We start from the raw sequence: 15,231 nt of genomic DNA, 5'->3' as shown, positions 1-15,231 counted from the left end.
TGAAAAGACTAACATTTGAATAAAACCTGAAAGCAAGTAAATACTTTCTATGCTGCCTTATGGTAAACTTTGGTAATATTGATAAAGAACAACACTGGCTGATGATAAAATACAGTCAGCTGGCATGGTGACCCTGCCAGTATTAACCTGCAGGGCTGGACTGGGACAAAAAAATTGGGCATTTTTACTACAGACCGACCCACCAGGTATTAAAGCCATAAAGACTTTGAATGAAAACAAATGCTGTTGTGACAGTGATGTACAGTCTTGTTGGTATATGTATGATTTCTATACATTTTACGTCAGATAAAAACTTTGGTTGTAAGATTTAGATAATTATTTAATAAAAACTAGGTATTTTAAATGAGAATAAGAAAGAAAAGTATTTCTTTGTGCCCACCTTTCCCTGTTAATGCCCTACCTGGCCCCCTGGCAAAACTTTCCTAGACCCGCCCCTGCACAGTTACCAGCTGTCAGCTACATAAAAAAGGATCCTGGTGTTATTTGTCTCTCAGAAACAGTTGATAACTTCAACTCATTCATGTCACCTAAAAGGTAAACCTGTTTCTCCATCACAGCTCTGATGATTCAGTAAGGACATCTCCTGGTTTCATCTTCATGTTTCCCTCTCACCAGATATCCAAACCGACATCATGACCAGCAGCTTTACAGCTGTGGCTCCAGCAAACATCAGCTGATACTAGAAATTAATATTAAATAAATTCTAACAACAGCCGATCAAGCTTAAACGTGCTGCTGTTGTTTAGCGCAATATCTGCTGGTTTCCTCTTTCTGGCGCAAAGTGGGCGATAAACAAACAAGAGAGAAAAGCCGATCAGCTGATCATTGATCAGTTTCATGATTGAAGTAGCAACAGGAGAGGCAGGGGAGAGAATGAGAGAAGAGGCAGCTGTGCAGCGTAACGACAGAATAAATCCAGCTTTGTGTCTTTTTTCCATTCTAGCTAAAGTCCGGGACAAACTGCGTCTCTTCTCAGCTCAATACGAAACGTGTAATATTTTCTCTGAATGAGGGACCATTCCATTTTTTTAAGGAGCCGTTGGCAACTCTACTAACTAACCTTATGAATAAAATAAAGTTCACTATCAGTAACATCATAGCACCCACCCAGCTGTATAAAAACTCCGTCAAGCTGGCTAGAACGCAGTATGAGTTATTGCAACTGACAGTAAAAAGTCAGCAACATGAAAATAAACTCCACCTAAACTTAGTTCATATCTGACCCAGATAGACTGCAGGTCATAACTTCTTACCTGAAGTTCAGTTCACCTGACACTCGGACTGGCGGCTGCTTCGGGTCTCTCCTCCTGCCTCCCCTTCCCTCATCCACCTGTTGCCTCTGTGGAAGCCCCGCCATAGCCACCACCAAACAACGGAGTTATTTCTACACATCGACCTGCATCTGGCCAATCCACCACCTCTCATTGTTCATGCCGTTACAAAAAAAATAAAAAATAAGTCAAATAAGCCCGATGGCCAGTCCAGCTATGTTAACCTGCAACCAAATTTGCAGCTCCATACAGCAATGTTACGACTTAGATTATATCTTATAACGCATAACTCTTATGTTAGCTGCCCTCTGTAGCATACTGTCTGAAATATTCCACAGCTGCAATAATTCTTTAAGTGTTATTTTTTCCTTGGTATTCTAATTTCACCGAAGTTTACTAAACTCAACAAACTTAATATTACTTACCGGGACATTTATTCTGTCCTCATTTTCTTTCACCGAAAAATTGTTTCCTGCAGTGCCGTCTTTCGTGCTTGGCTCTCCTACCTTTGCTAACGTGATGCGCATAGCGCAGAAGCGATGCTGCATTCACTTACACTCGGATATCTGAGCGTCACCGTGAAAACATAATCGGACATTTGATATTTGATTGAATTTTATTGTTTTGCCTTTGGGGTGGCACCTGGGGTGGCCAGTCTGGTTTGGGGGGTGGCCTGTGCCCCCCCAGGCCACCCCGCTGGACACGCCATTGCACCAGACATTATGATACAGACTTATAATTTTTTGAAATTCTATACCCGAAAAGTGAGCGCGAGAGCCCTCAGTGTGCATGCTCGCTGCTGAAGTCAAAGTAAACTTTATTGTCATCTCCACTACATACAGTCCAGTATATACAGAGACGACAAGGTTCCAGTTACAGCAGTGCAACTAAACAAACAGTAAATATAAGAAGAGTAAGAAAATAAATATACACTTTAGGACTGGGGTAAAGGGATCAATAACAATTTAAAATTTATAATTTACAGTTTGATGATTTAAAGTCTCACACAACCCGTCGAAAGGGGAGGGGGGGGGGGGGGCTGCTTCCAAATAGAGCACATATTATTTATAATGTTGTAAATCCAAGCCCATTATGTATTCATGATTTGAATCCTGGGTTGTGTGAAATCCCAGAAATAAACCTTAGACAAAGTGAATCTGTGAACTAAGGTGTAGGTCTATTAGGTTATGTTGTTGCGATCCTCGAGTTGGGGGATTTGTGTTCATACTGTAGTGCAAAATTAAAACCAATGTAAGATGGACAAGAAAAGTTCAAAGCCATCAGGTGCTCAGTTTAGAAAAAAGAGAAAAGAAGAGGAGGAGAAGCGAGCAAAAGATACAGGTGAGCAGATGTGTCATTGGATAATGGCAGGTCATCCTGAAACAATCAGAGTCAGAATCAGAATACTTTTCCCTAAGTAAATAATGTGGATCGCCACTGCATCCCTATCCCTTAACCCCCCAAAATCCCATGCAAAACCTTCACCACAAGGTGGCAGTGTTTCAGCAGGATTTTACTGAAGGTGTCCGCGTTAACGCGTTACTGTCCAAGCAAGCACCGAGTGCGCTACAACGTAATGGGAAATTCACAGAGAAACTCGCGGATTCTTCCACTGACCGCTGCGCACACCTGCACCAGGGTAAACCTGCTCCTGCTTTACAGGTGAAAATAGAGCGACAGGACCGCTAGTCTTTGACTTAATTTATTTTCTGCTGTGTTTTACTTGCATCTATTTGAAAGAGTGAGTGTAAACACAAAAAATATATATATATTATGTGCTGGAATGTGCAGAAAATAGGTTTAAATATTAAACAAATTTCTTCCAGTAAGAGAATGTTGCATATAGTTAAATTTTTGCTTGATGCATGAAGTTAAAAGATTAAAACTAATAAAACAAGTTTTAAAAAGAGATGTTTCCATTTGATTACATTTTGTATGATGGATTATGTAGAAAAAGTAGAATTGGGCTGAAAGATCTATCACTTTATCACCTATTCAGGTTGTAAATCGTGTTTTTAAAAAGTAACTAAGTAACTAAGTAATTAATTACTTTTGAATATAAGTAATCAGTAAAGTAATGGGATTACTTTTTGGGGGAAGTAATCAGTAATTAGTTACTGATGACTTTTTTCAAGTGACCAACACTGCTTATTGCTAACTATTCTAAAACAGTAGTCTCTTCTGGCTCTCAGAATAAGTCGGTTATGTATAATAGTAACATAATTTTGAAAAAGCCAAATACCAGCTTGAATAATATTGGACAGACTGGATACTTACTATGGTTCCCATTTTGTAGTTCAAAGTGGTCTTATGCCAAAATAAAGCCACGCCCTGTTTTTACCTCTAACAAAATACTTTGAGGACTGACATTGTAGCTGTTTATTTGCATTCTTCTGATAGTTTAACTTTATAAAGTTAAACTGCCATTGTTGTCAGCTGAAATTTGGCTGGGCTATGAATTCTGGGATATGGTGGGCCACGAAGGACACACCCGACCCATCCTTCAAATTCGGGGAAATGAAGGACGCATTTGTTGGCCGCATTTGAAGGAGTTGACGAATTGGGACAGCCTTCGTCGCCTGGCTGTGACGTAATCGGCCTTCAAATGCAGCCTCCGGAGGATGCAGCCGACGTTTCGGGACACAGCTATAGTCTCTCTATGTCTGTCGGTTGAGTGTTGAGTAATTGCATATGAGAGCATGAGGGTGGGAATGAATGTTTGTATCTGTGTGTGCCTGTATGTCTGTGTCTATATGTCAGGTTGGGTATCAGACGCCACCTCTCCTGGGACATCTCAGGCCCTCTAAGGCAGGGGTGCTCACACTTTTTCCGCATGTGAGCTACTTATAAAATGACCAAGTCAAAATGATCTACCCACTACAAAAATCCAAAACATATACTTATTTATAAATATATTGAGGATTCTTTATATCTACAATGTATATACATGCATAACCGCAATATCCAATATTTCACAACACAATTAACTATGTAAATTTTTTGTCATTACCTGAGTTTACTCTGATGACTTGCACTGAATTGAATCAGCCAGGGATGCATAGTCCGGACAGTAGCTGCTGACGGCCAGGTTTAAGAGAAAAAACCGAGAGCTAAAAATTGGAGTTAACTCGCTGACTAGCTTGTCAGTTTTACTACACTTCGCGCCACTGTTTGCGCATGCGCAGCGACCTAAGCGTCAGAAAAAATCTGCTGTCATCTGACTGGCTTCCCTGTATCAATCAAGTGACGGGATGGATGATAGGCTGGCATCTATTTTTTTTTAATGCCATGCGATCTACCAATACTACCTTTGCGATCGACTGGTCGATCGCGATCGACGTATTGAGCACCCCTGCTCTAAGGTATGGAGGCCTATCTCCCCCCACCACTTCCCCTGCCAGTGGCAGACGCCCTCAGACATCGGTGCATTGGTGGTTCTTTGTGTCCGGGGATGGGCGCCCAGGTACACACCGGCTCACTCCTTGGTGGCTGCTTATCGGGGCCTGGAGCCTGGGGCTCGCTCGGGCCACTTCGGAGGTGGGGTGCCCTCGGCCTCTCGGTCTGGGGCTTGGTCACTCTGGCACAGCTGGCTGCCGGCGGAGCTCACAGGCACGTCACTGCAACCCCCCCTGGCTTCTGCTCCGCGGCTGCTGAGTGACCCCTCATCTGGGACTCTCCTCAGCTCTTTCTGGGACAGTGGCGCGGCTGCCCCTCTGTTGGTCTTCCTTGGTCTCTTGTGTTCTGGGGGCCTCTGGATGTCTGGAGTTTTGATCTCCTCCATACCTGCTTCATCCCCTGGTGGACGGGGCTGTGGCTCCCCACACCCTCTAGCAGATCATTACATGAAGCAACCTTTTAACCCTAGAACACTATCGCTATAAATAGTAACACGATCACTAATGCCGGGTGATTTTTACCCGATATAATATAACCAATGAAAAGTAATCAAATATATGAAAATATGACAACACATGACAAATTAGAGTGGTCTTCTTTTACTTTCAACTGTGCCATGTCTAACAAAATGAAAAATAAAACTCCTAAAACAAAATAATGACTCTGGAAAGCTGGTCTTTGGTCCACTCATTCCTGGGACATTTGAGACTTCCCTGGTGAAGGCACAGGCTCCTCGACACGCAAACAGCTGCAGGAGAGAGAAATCATGTAAATCTATTTTCTCGGGTGTAAATCACCCAGCGATAGTGTTCTAGGGTTAAAAACGAACGCATCCATGCTCACAGGTGTACACATGGGTGATCACACACACAAATTACACCCTTTTTGGCTCCTACCTCAAAGCACACTGTGCGCTGTCGATATTACGTGCTGCACAATAATGTTTAATATTTAGCATTTACTGTTATATTCCCATATATCATCGTGATGTTGTTTATTGTATTGCTCTCGTTTTCTTCTGCTTGTTTTCTTTTTTCTTTCTCAACAGGTGATCCAGGTGATTGATATATGTATTTTTTTTGTCTGCTTATTTAGTTGGTTTTTGTTTTTTTGCCCTTTATCCCCGTCCCTCTTCTCTGCTGTTTTTCCCCCCTCTTCCTTTCTCCCTTTTCTTTTCCTCATTCAAGTCTGTCCCGTATCTAGCAAGTGAAAATAAAAAAAATTCATAAAATAAACAATAAATGGTGAATCAAATAGACCATTACGGCAAGGCTGGGATGGTCAATTTGGTAAAGTAAATCCGTTGGGCATCTTTCCTCACCTTTAGACAATAATTCTGATGGCAAAAGAGCCAAACAGGACAGGCAAAAAAACAAAAAAACAAAAAACGAGTGCGGGGGAGAGTGCACAGCAAAATCTCCAGTGTTAAATTAACACTAGAGAGTGTCTATATGGGTCCACACCTCTGAGTGTAAAATACAACACTGTTGAGTGTTAAATTAACACTTTTGACAGTGTTATATGTTTAAAAGTAACCTAGTCAGTTTTGAAGATTAACAATGGCTAACACTGAGCAGTGCTGATTTTCTAACACTGGAATATTTCTAACATTTTGAGTTATTTTCCAGTGTTAGAAATAACTCTCAGTAATGCCACAGTGATCATTTGATATATGGACCTGCAGCGGAGTTTAGGTCCAGACACGGCTAGTGACGTCAGACTGAACAACCGGATTGTAAACATCGCAGGTGGCTCTACCAGCATACCAGCACCACGTGACAGCTTTGTGCTGTTGAAACTGGGAAGTGCCGAAATTTACTGAAACGTACAAACAAATGGGGGGAAAGCATGTAAGGCAAATACAGCTGTACACTTCCGACAGTTAGCTTGAAAGGCAATATTATGGTATGACCATCTTTTATTCTTGAGCAGGCGCCTGTAACAAACATGCCTGAAAATCTACAATTGTTTTTTTTGCTAAGTTTTACATTAGACAGACACTTGAGCAGTGGCGGGGGGGTTATTGGGCTTAAGCCCGGGTTGTTTTTTCAGAAACCCGGGGTCTCTTGGAGTGTAATTTTTTCATAGTTAGATGCCTGGCTTACAACTGTATAAAACAAAAGACTACACACAGTATTCGAAGCACATAGTGCACCCTGTGGAAGTTTACGACTGTGCATAAATCCCCCCTAATATTGGTATGATCCGAGCTCAGGCACTAAGCGATTGAGCGAGGGGGCGGGGGGAGCTGCTGCCTGCGAGTGCGCTGTTGGAGAAACGGAGCTAGGCAGACAGAGGAGAACTGAAGTTTGACCAGGTATCATAGCAAATCATTTGTACTGTACAAATCAGAGGTGGGACCAAGTCATTGTTTTGCAAGTCTCAAGTAAGTCTCAAGTCTTTATCCTCAAGTCTCAAGTCAAGTCTCAAGTAATGTCAGGCAAGTCAGAGTCGAGTCTCAAGTCACTGGTGTAAAAGTCCGAGTCAAGTCACAAGTCTGAAACTTTGAATTTCAAGTCCTTTCGAGTCTTTAAAAAAAACAAACGAAAAAATAATGTTGCAGTTATGCTAAATGTAAATATTAGACCATGTAATTTTTAAATCTGTGTTTTTCTCAACACATGACAAAATAGTGAACTTAGAAAATATACACAAATTGTGAAATTGCACCTCTTTAAAATGCAGCTCAATTAAACCTAGCTCCAAGAATAATTTTCACCGACAGTTCTGAGATACGCTGCATGTTATTCTTGGATGCGGTTGTAGGACCGGCTTTAAAATCGCATGACAAAAATATCATACACATTAAAAAGAACTGCATCACCAACGTAGCCTGGACAACATTTGCTAGTTAGATGAAGTCAGCTATCTCATCGTAGCATATTTATATGCATATTTATAATCATACGGTTCTTGGAGTGAGTGCATACACTCGTGAAGTTTAGTAACTTCAGGTCACTGCAACAAGCCCAGGTACAGTTTACCGACGGATGGGTGCAGGACCTTGAAATGCACCGTGTAGAACGAAAGACCATCGTACGTATCATAAGTTTACCAGTCTCACAAATTGTCGTCATAAATACACATTCCTTAACCGTTTATTAATATAACCTTTGAGCTCAAGGGTAATTAATTAGTAGTGGAAATCATTTCTGGTAGCATCACAGAAATGTAGCAGTGACAATAATATTGTATGCTGTAATCGTACTGGGCAATTAGTGATACAAAAAACCTGTTTTATCCTGTGAATAAAAGTATATGTTTTTGTTAATGTACCATAATAACAGAAGCGAAACACAATATTGTGTCAGGACAATTCACTATTTATGCACAATAAATAAAGGAGCATAGCGCAACAATTTCTGTTCAGCGCCAGACTTGCTTGTAACCTATATCACTAATTATGTTATGAAAATGACGTATTAACTACTAAAAAACACTGACCTTCGTGTAAATGCTTGGAGCAGACTAACCTGTGAGCTGGAGGGTTCTGGGACGTTATATTTGATCTTTGAATGGCTGCAATCCAGGCCATCCGTCGCGTCTTTGTTACTTCGGAAACATGGCTCGAACAATTTCTCTTCAACGACGTAATCCGATAACAACCGATCTCTTTACCCGTCGGCTTCCCGTGGCTGTCATGCGACCGGCTATTGCAGTTAATAATACAACAGCTTCTTGACATTTTTGTGTTTCTTTTTATCGCTGTGTGACTGATTTCAATTGAAAGCCTGCGTGCGCTAGTACCGCTTGCCACGAGTTCCCAGAATCCTTTGCGGTTCTACCCGTGAATGACGTCACATTTTCAATCTCTATATAATATGCATGTTAAATTTTATATTTGGGGTAAAATATCAAGTCTTTTCAAGTAAACCGGTTCAAGTCCAATTCAAGTCCCAAGTCATTGGTGTAAAAGTCCAAGTCAAGTCACAAGTCTTAGAACATTTTTTCAAGTCAAGTCTAAAGTCATAAAATTAATGACTCGAGTCTGACTCGAGTCCAAGTCATGTGACTCGAGTCCACACCTCTGGTACAAATAATGTAAATATGACGATGTATCACGAAAGATTGATATCAAGTGGGTCACTTGACCCATATTACGTTACTTGCTCTTCAAGTGAATAAACAAATGGCGAAATGAAAAGCCGAACAACAATGCTGTTTCTTTAGAGCAGTGGTTCCCAAACTTTTTTTGCTGGGCCCCCCTTTGTTTTACAAGAAAAATGTCCGTCCCCCCCACACACACGCACGCACGCACACACGCACAAACACATTTTCCAGCCACACACACCCATATTTTGCTCCATCGCGGTTTATTTCACACCTCAAACATTTAGCAAACAATTAAGCAAATACAAGTAATCTGCAATATATTACAGGCAGTAATAAAATAAACTACTAACTCTTTTACTCTACATCCACACCTACACGGGTATTTTTGAAAACGCAGCTGTTGTGTCCACACGTAAACAGCGTTTCAAATCACCGAAAACAGATTTTTAAAACTCCTTTTCTGCCGTTTAAGTGTGGAGAGGAATACAGAGTTCGTCACGCAACGTCAAAGGTATGCGCCTTTTTTCATGTCACGCTGTGCGCCACTTTATTGTTTACATGAGATGAATTGCAGAAAGGCAGATAGTCAGATTAACATTTTTGTCTCTATCTGCAGGTTTTACACGCTTACATATAAACACGCAGTTACTGTCTCTCTATTTACAAAGGCAGAAGCATCATGGTGTAATTATTTTACGTGTAGTTGGGTTTTTTCCTGTGTAATAATATTCAACATTGCTATCAATACATTTTTCAAAAAATGTCTCTCTGTGCAAAATGGGTTTAAAAACATAAACAGCTGTGGGATCAGGGGCGGAGCGTGGGGGTGGCTTACGGGGCTTAAGCCCGGGTTGTTTTGTCAGAAGCCCGGGGTATTTTGGAGTGTAATTTTTTCATAGTTAGATGCCTGGCTGACAACTGTATAAAACAAAAAGTACACACAATATTCGAAGCACATAGTGCACACTGTGGGAATTTACGACTGTGCGTGAATCCCCCCCTGATATTGGTATGATCCAAGCTCAGGCACTAAGCGACTGAGCGAGGGGGCGGGGCAGCTGCTGCCCGTGAGTGCGCTGTTGGAGAGACGGAGCCAGCCATACTAAGGAGAGCTTAAGTTTGACCAGGTACCAAAGCAAATCATTCGTACTGTACAAATAATGTAAATATGACGGTGCATCACGAAAGATTGATATGAAACTGATCACTTGACCAATATTACGTTACTTGCTCTTCAAGTGAATCAACAAATGGCAAAATGAAAAGCCGAACAAATGCTATTTTTTTTAGAGTCTTAGCTTACGTGTGTTTATTTCATATTTTCAGTTCTTACCCTCCCCGACTAAATCGGTTTCAGTTATGTACTGAAACATAAGAATGGACATTAGAGGGTTCTTTCAAAGAAAAAACTCAGGTAAATGTTATTTTATATATTATGCTTTGTATGTTGTTCAGTATATTTCTATGCAAAACAAGAGGGATTTCAGTACACAGCAGGATATTCACATTTGTAACCAGATATTTACATACACTTTAGGGAGAAAACATAAAACATTTTTACTGTACAACATCAATTTAGAGTAAATTTTTGTTTTAGATAAATATTGAAATATATTTTGAATTAGTTAAATTTCAGAATAAAGAGAGACAGAGCTATTTTTATCACTTTCATCAAATTTAGGAGTACATGTACACTAAATTTATTGTTAATTAATAAGAAAACTCCAGACGATTCCATTCTGAGCTGAAGAAGCTTCTGATAGGTTAGTAGAGTCCATGTGAGTAAATTGCTGGCACAGCTGTGGATGCATATAAGGCAAAACACAGAGCCTGTTTCTTTGACATGGGAAAATCAAGAGATATCAACCAAAACACCAGGAACAGAACTGTGGAGCTCCATAAGTGTGGCTCAAGTTTGAATACAATTTGGTGCCATTTGCAATTAAGAAATACAGATAGTTTCTCTCTTTACTCTTAAAGTTAACAAATATGTTTTTATATTTATCAATCTAAAAAAAATAAACATTTAGTCTGATTTGATGTTACAATTAAAAAAGTGTTTTTATCTGAAGAGTAAATATCTGGTTTCAACTGTATATTTGATGATTGTCAGCACAAAGAGGGAGAGAGAGGAGAACGAGGACAGAACAGATGAACAAGAGCAGGTGAGACACACATGTTAGTCAAATGGTTGTTTACCAAAAGTATCACCGTATCATAGGTCCTCATGTATCTCGTACCTAGTGTTTCTTTTTAGGTTTGTTATTTTTCAAATTCTGTATTTATTAAGTTCTGCAGGCTTGTTTGCACAACAAGGCTGAATAATTATATAAACTTTTCTCAATCTAAATAGTGTACTTTGGTAGAATTAAAAAAATAAGTGTAGTGCAGGTCTATGAAGATTTTTAGTGCTATCATCTAGTTCTGATTCTGGTTCTGTCTTGGTTAAGTCCTCAGTAGTCCTGATTTTGAACTGTTGTAGTCCTGTTTTTAATTCTGGATCAGTTCTGGGTCTGGTTGAATTGGGGTTTAGTCCTCGTGTCTTGATGCAGCCCTGACCTTGTTCTGCCTTGCTGCTTAATTAAAAAACTAGTTTAAGGTGTCCTGCACATGTGATATATATTTTATATATATATATTTTTCCCTATATGAAGTCATTCTTTTTTCTTTTTTCCAAAAAAAAAAAAAAAAAAAAAATCCCACATGCATACTACTCTTTGGGCTAAGCCCCGGGTGTTTCAAATGTCTGGCTCCGCCTCTGTGTGGGATCCTGTTTGTCCGTGATAGACAGGGGCAACAAATCGTGGCAGGATCAGCCCGATGGTATTTGTATTCTACTGTAACTTTACTGTATAAAGAGCTAACATCTCCAAAATGTCAGGAGTAGTTAGTCATTACAACAAGTGTTTGTGAACTAACACTGTTTGTCTGTGATTTGTAGAGCCAGGTGAGTGCTCCCAATGCAGGGAAAACCAATTCTGCAGGGAGACCTACCTTGGCAATTGTGCAGGTGAAACCAAAGGGCAGATATGCTTCACCATATTTTCTAGTCTTTGGCTTAGAATGAAGTTGGTTTGGAAACATATTCAGCGATGCTTCATCTCCTGCTTTGCGTTTGTGTGGGCGCCGTGCTAGCAGTGTCCAAGCATTGTCCCCCCCCCCCGCAATGGCTCTGCACCCCCCCTAGGGAGCGGGCCCCACACTTTGGGAAGGTCTGCTTTAGTGAGTCTTAGTTTACATGTGTGTTTATTTCATATTCTCATTTGTTACCCTCCACAGCTAAATAAATAGGTTTCAGTAACGTACTGATATACAAGAATGGACATAAGGGGCTTCTTTCAAAGAAAAAACTCAGGTAGATGTTATTTTATATATTATGCTTTGTATGTTGTTCAGTATATTTCTATGCAAAACAAGAGGAATTTCAATACACAGCAGTATATTCACAGCTGAAACCAGATATTTACATACACTTTATGGAAAACACAAGAACATTTTTTTACTGTACAACATGATATGATATGATATACCTTTATACCTTTATTAGTCCCACAAGGGGAAATTTCATAAGGCTGCCGACCTATTGCACTCAATGGCGGCGCCATCTTACCCTCCGACCATACATATATTACACAAAACATCACATGGGGAAGACAGGTCAGAGAAGTATAACAATGGAAAATGCACCACATGAGGAAAGATAAAGAGAAAAAAATAACTCCCCCCAGACTGAGCTCCGACAGGGAGATCAGTATGAGAACAGAAAAAAACACCTCTGCACATAGCACATGAAAAAAAACTCTTAATACACCAAAGAAACACATGACAAGCAACAGGGGTGGGTAAAGGATGAGAGACAGCTGAATTTGACAGTACATCCGGGCCTGCGTGCGCTGGTCTCCTTGATCCCCGTCAGCATCGGAAGGGAATAAGCATCGAAGGCGTTTGGAAAGGGAGGGGGGATGAGAGTGTGCATATCAGTGTATACGTGTGCGTGTCCAGAGTTCAGCTGAGACAGTGTCCTTCGCCCTGCTAGGCTAAGTAAACAGTCTTCCAGCCAACCCAGGTGGCCTTGCATGGAATGGGAAGGAACAGACTAAACACAGTCGTTATCAGGGTGTTGTTCAGCTCCAGCCTTGCAGCTGGCGCCAAAGGGGTATCCGCATAAGTGATGGTGGTTTTTACTTTAGTGCGAACAACTCATATGAATTTCAAAGCAGTTCTACAGTCCAACACTGGTCTCTCAATCTCCCGTTGGAGAGCTGCGAGCTTCGCCGTACTTGCGTTCTGTGATTTGTCATTTCTTGTGCTCAAGGAGCCGATTTCTGAGAACTCACGGCAGTGTGCCTCCCCGAGATGTCATCCAATTTGCGCCCACAGATGTTATTCCGGACTATCCATCAATTTAGAGTAAACTTGTTTTGTTTTGGATAAATATTGAAATATCTTTTGAATTAGTTAAATGTCAGAATAAAGAGAGACAGAGCTGTCTATTTTTTATTACTTTCATCAAATTTAGGAGTACATATACACTAAGTTTATTGTTAATTAATAAGAAACTCCAGATGATTCCATTCTGAGCTGAAGAAGCTTCTGATAGGTTAGTAGAGTCCATGTGAGTAAATTGGTGGCACACCTGTGGATGCATATAAGGCAAAACACAGAGTCTGTTTCTTTGAAATGGGAAAATCAAGAGATGTCAACCAAAACACCAGGAAAAGAACTGTGGAGCTCCATAAGTGTGGCTCAATTTTGAATACAATTTGGTGCCATTTGCAATTAAGAAATACAGATAGTTTCTCTCTTTACTCTTAAAGTTAACAAATAAGTTTTTATATTTATCAATATAAAAAAAAAAACATTTAGTCTGATTTGATGTTACAATTAAAAAAGTGTTTGTGTTTTTATCTGAAGAGTTTGTAAATATCTGGCTTCAACTGTATATTTGATGATTGTCAGCACAAAGAGGGAGAGAGAGGAGAATGAGGACAGAACAGAGATGGAACAAGAGCAGGTGAGACCCACATGTTAGTCAAATGGTTGTTTACCAAAAGTATCACCGTATCATAGGTCCTCATGTATCTTGTACCTAGTGTTTCTTTTTGGGTTTGTTCTTTTTCAAATTCTATATTTATTAAGTTCTGCAAGCTTGTTTGCACAACAAGGCTAAATAATTATATACATTTTTCTCAATCTAAATAGTGGACTTTGGTAGAATTAAAAAATAAGTGTAGTGCAGGTCTATGATGATTTTTAGTGCTACTATCATCTAGTTCTGATTCTAGTTCTGTCTTGGTTAAATCCTCAGTAGTCCTGATTTTGAACTGTTGTAGTCCTGTTTTAATTCCGGATCAGTTCTGGGTCTGGTTGAATTGGGGTTTAGTCCTCGTGTCTTGATGCAGCCCTGATTTTGTTCTGCCTTGCTGCTTATTAAAAAACTAGTTTAAGGTGTCCTGCATATGTGTTATATATTTTTCCCTATATGAAGTCATTCTTTTTTGAACAAAACTCAAAACAGAGCCAATGAATCTTTCAGTCATTTCTACCCCCCCCCAATCCCACATGCATACTACCTTTTGGTGTTTCAAATGTCTGCCTCCGCCTCTGCACAAACGAAATGTTATAAAGACTAGACTGCAATCAGTTAGAAAAAAAAAGTCAATTTCCAAAGGCAAAGCTTTGAAAGAAAGCCTGGAAAACTTTCAAAGATAACAAGTAAGTCTGGCTCACTGAAAACCAGACCTAAAGAAAAGAGGGCCTGCACTGTAGTTGACTGCTGTAAGCTCACTTCACAGTCTTACACTGTGGTGGTAAAACTGGATCCTCTGTGGTACCACAAACCAGCTAAAAATGTGGTTGCACAAACATTTCTCCCAAACAAGTCTAACGGCTTCAGATGTGCCAATTCCTTGACATTGTGCTGCACCTTTGTTTAGTTTGTTTTCCTGCTAGGGCTTGGAAAAGTCCCCGCAAAAAGTCATCTTTGGACTTTTGTGTTGCAGTGTTTTCATGCATTAACAGTTTGCCCGTCCTGTGTTTATGAGGACATTAGAACAATAGAAAATAAACAGAAAATAATGTTTGAATTGACCTGCTAAGAACTGATATGAATTACTAATGTACAGACAACACTGGATTTTACAGATCTGCCTAATAAAGTAGGAAGTGGTACACTTGAACTTGTAAAGACAATTCTTTAGAGGAGACCCTGGAACACTGAAAAGATGGTGATTTAAGCTGCCCTGTGCTTTTCTCACAACATAACACTGCATCTCTCTTAGATGAGGAGCTCATTCAGGTCCACGTTTGTCATGTCGAACACTAACAATAGCTTTAAATGTTACAAATAAATGTTATGCTTATGTTATTGAAATATTTTTTTTGTATTAATCTGATTTTTCTACTATTTGGGATTATTTTAACCTTATTCAAAAATCCTACTAATAATTAATACAATAAAAATGGATGGACTAACTTATGAAGCCCGAAT

Source organism: Mchenga conophoros, linkage group LG20 (assembly GCF_057382185.1).
Source record: "Mchenga conophoros isolate Kocher_MC1m ecotype Shallow Benthic linkage group LG20, M_conophoros_male_GT1.1, whole genome shotgun sequence".
Classification (NCBI taxonomy): domain Eukaryota; kingdom Metazoa; phylum Chordata; class Actinopteri; order Cichliformes; family Cichlidae; genus Mchenga; species Mchenga conophoros.
Note: the sequence above shows the minus strand (reverse complement) of the source record.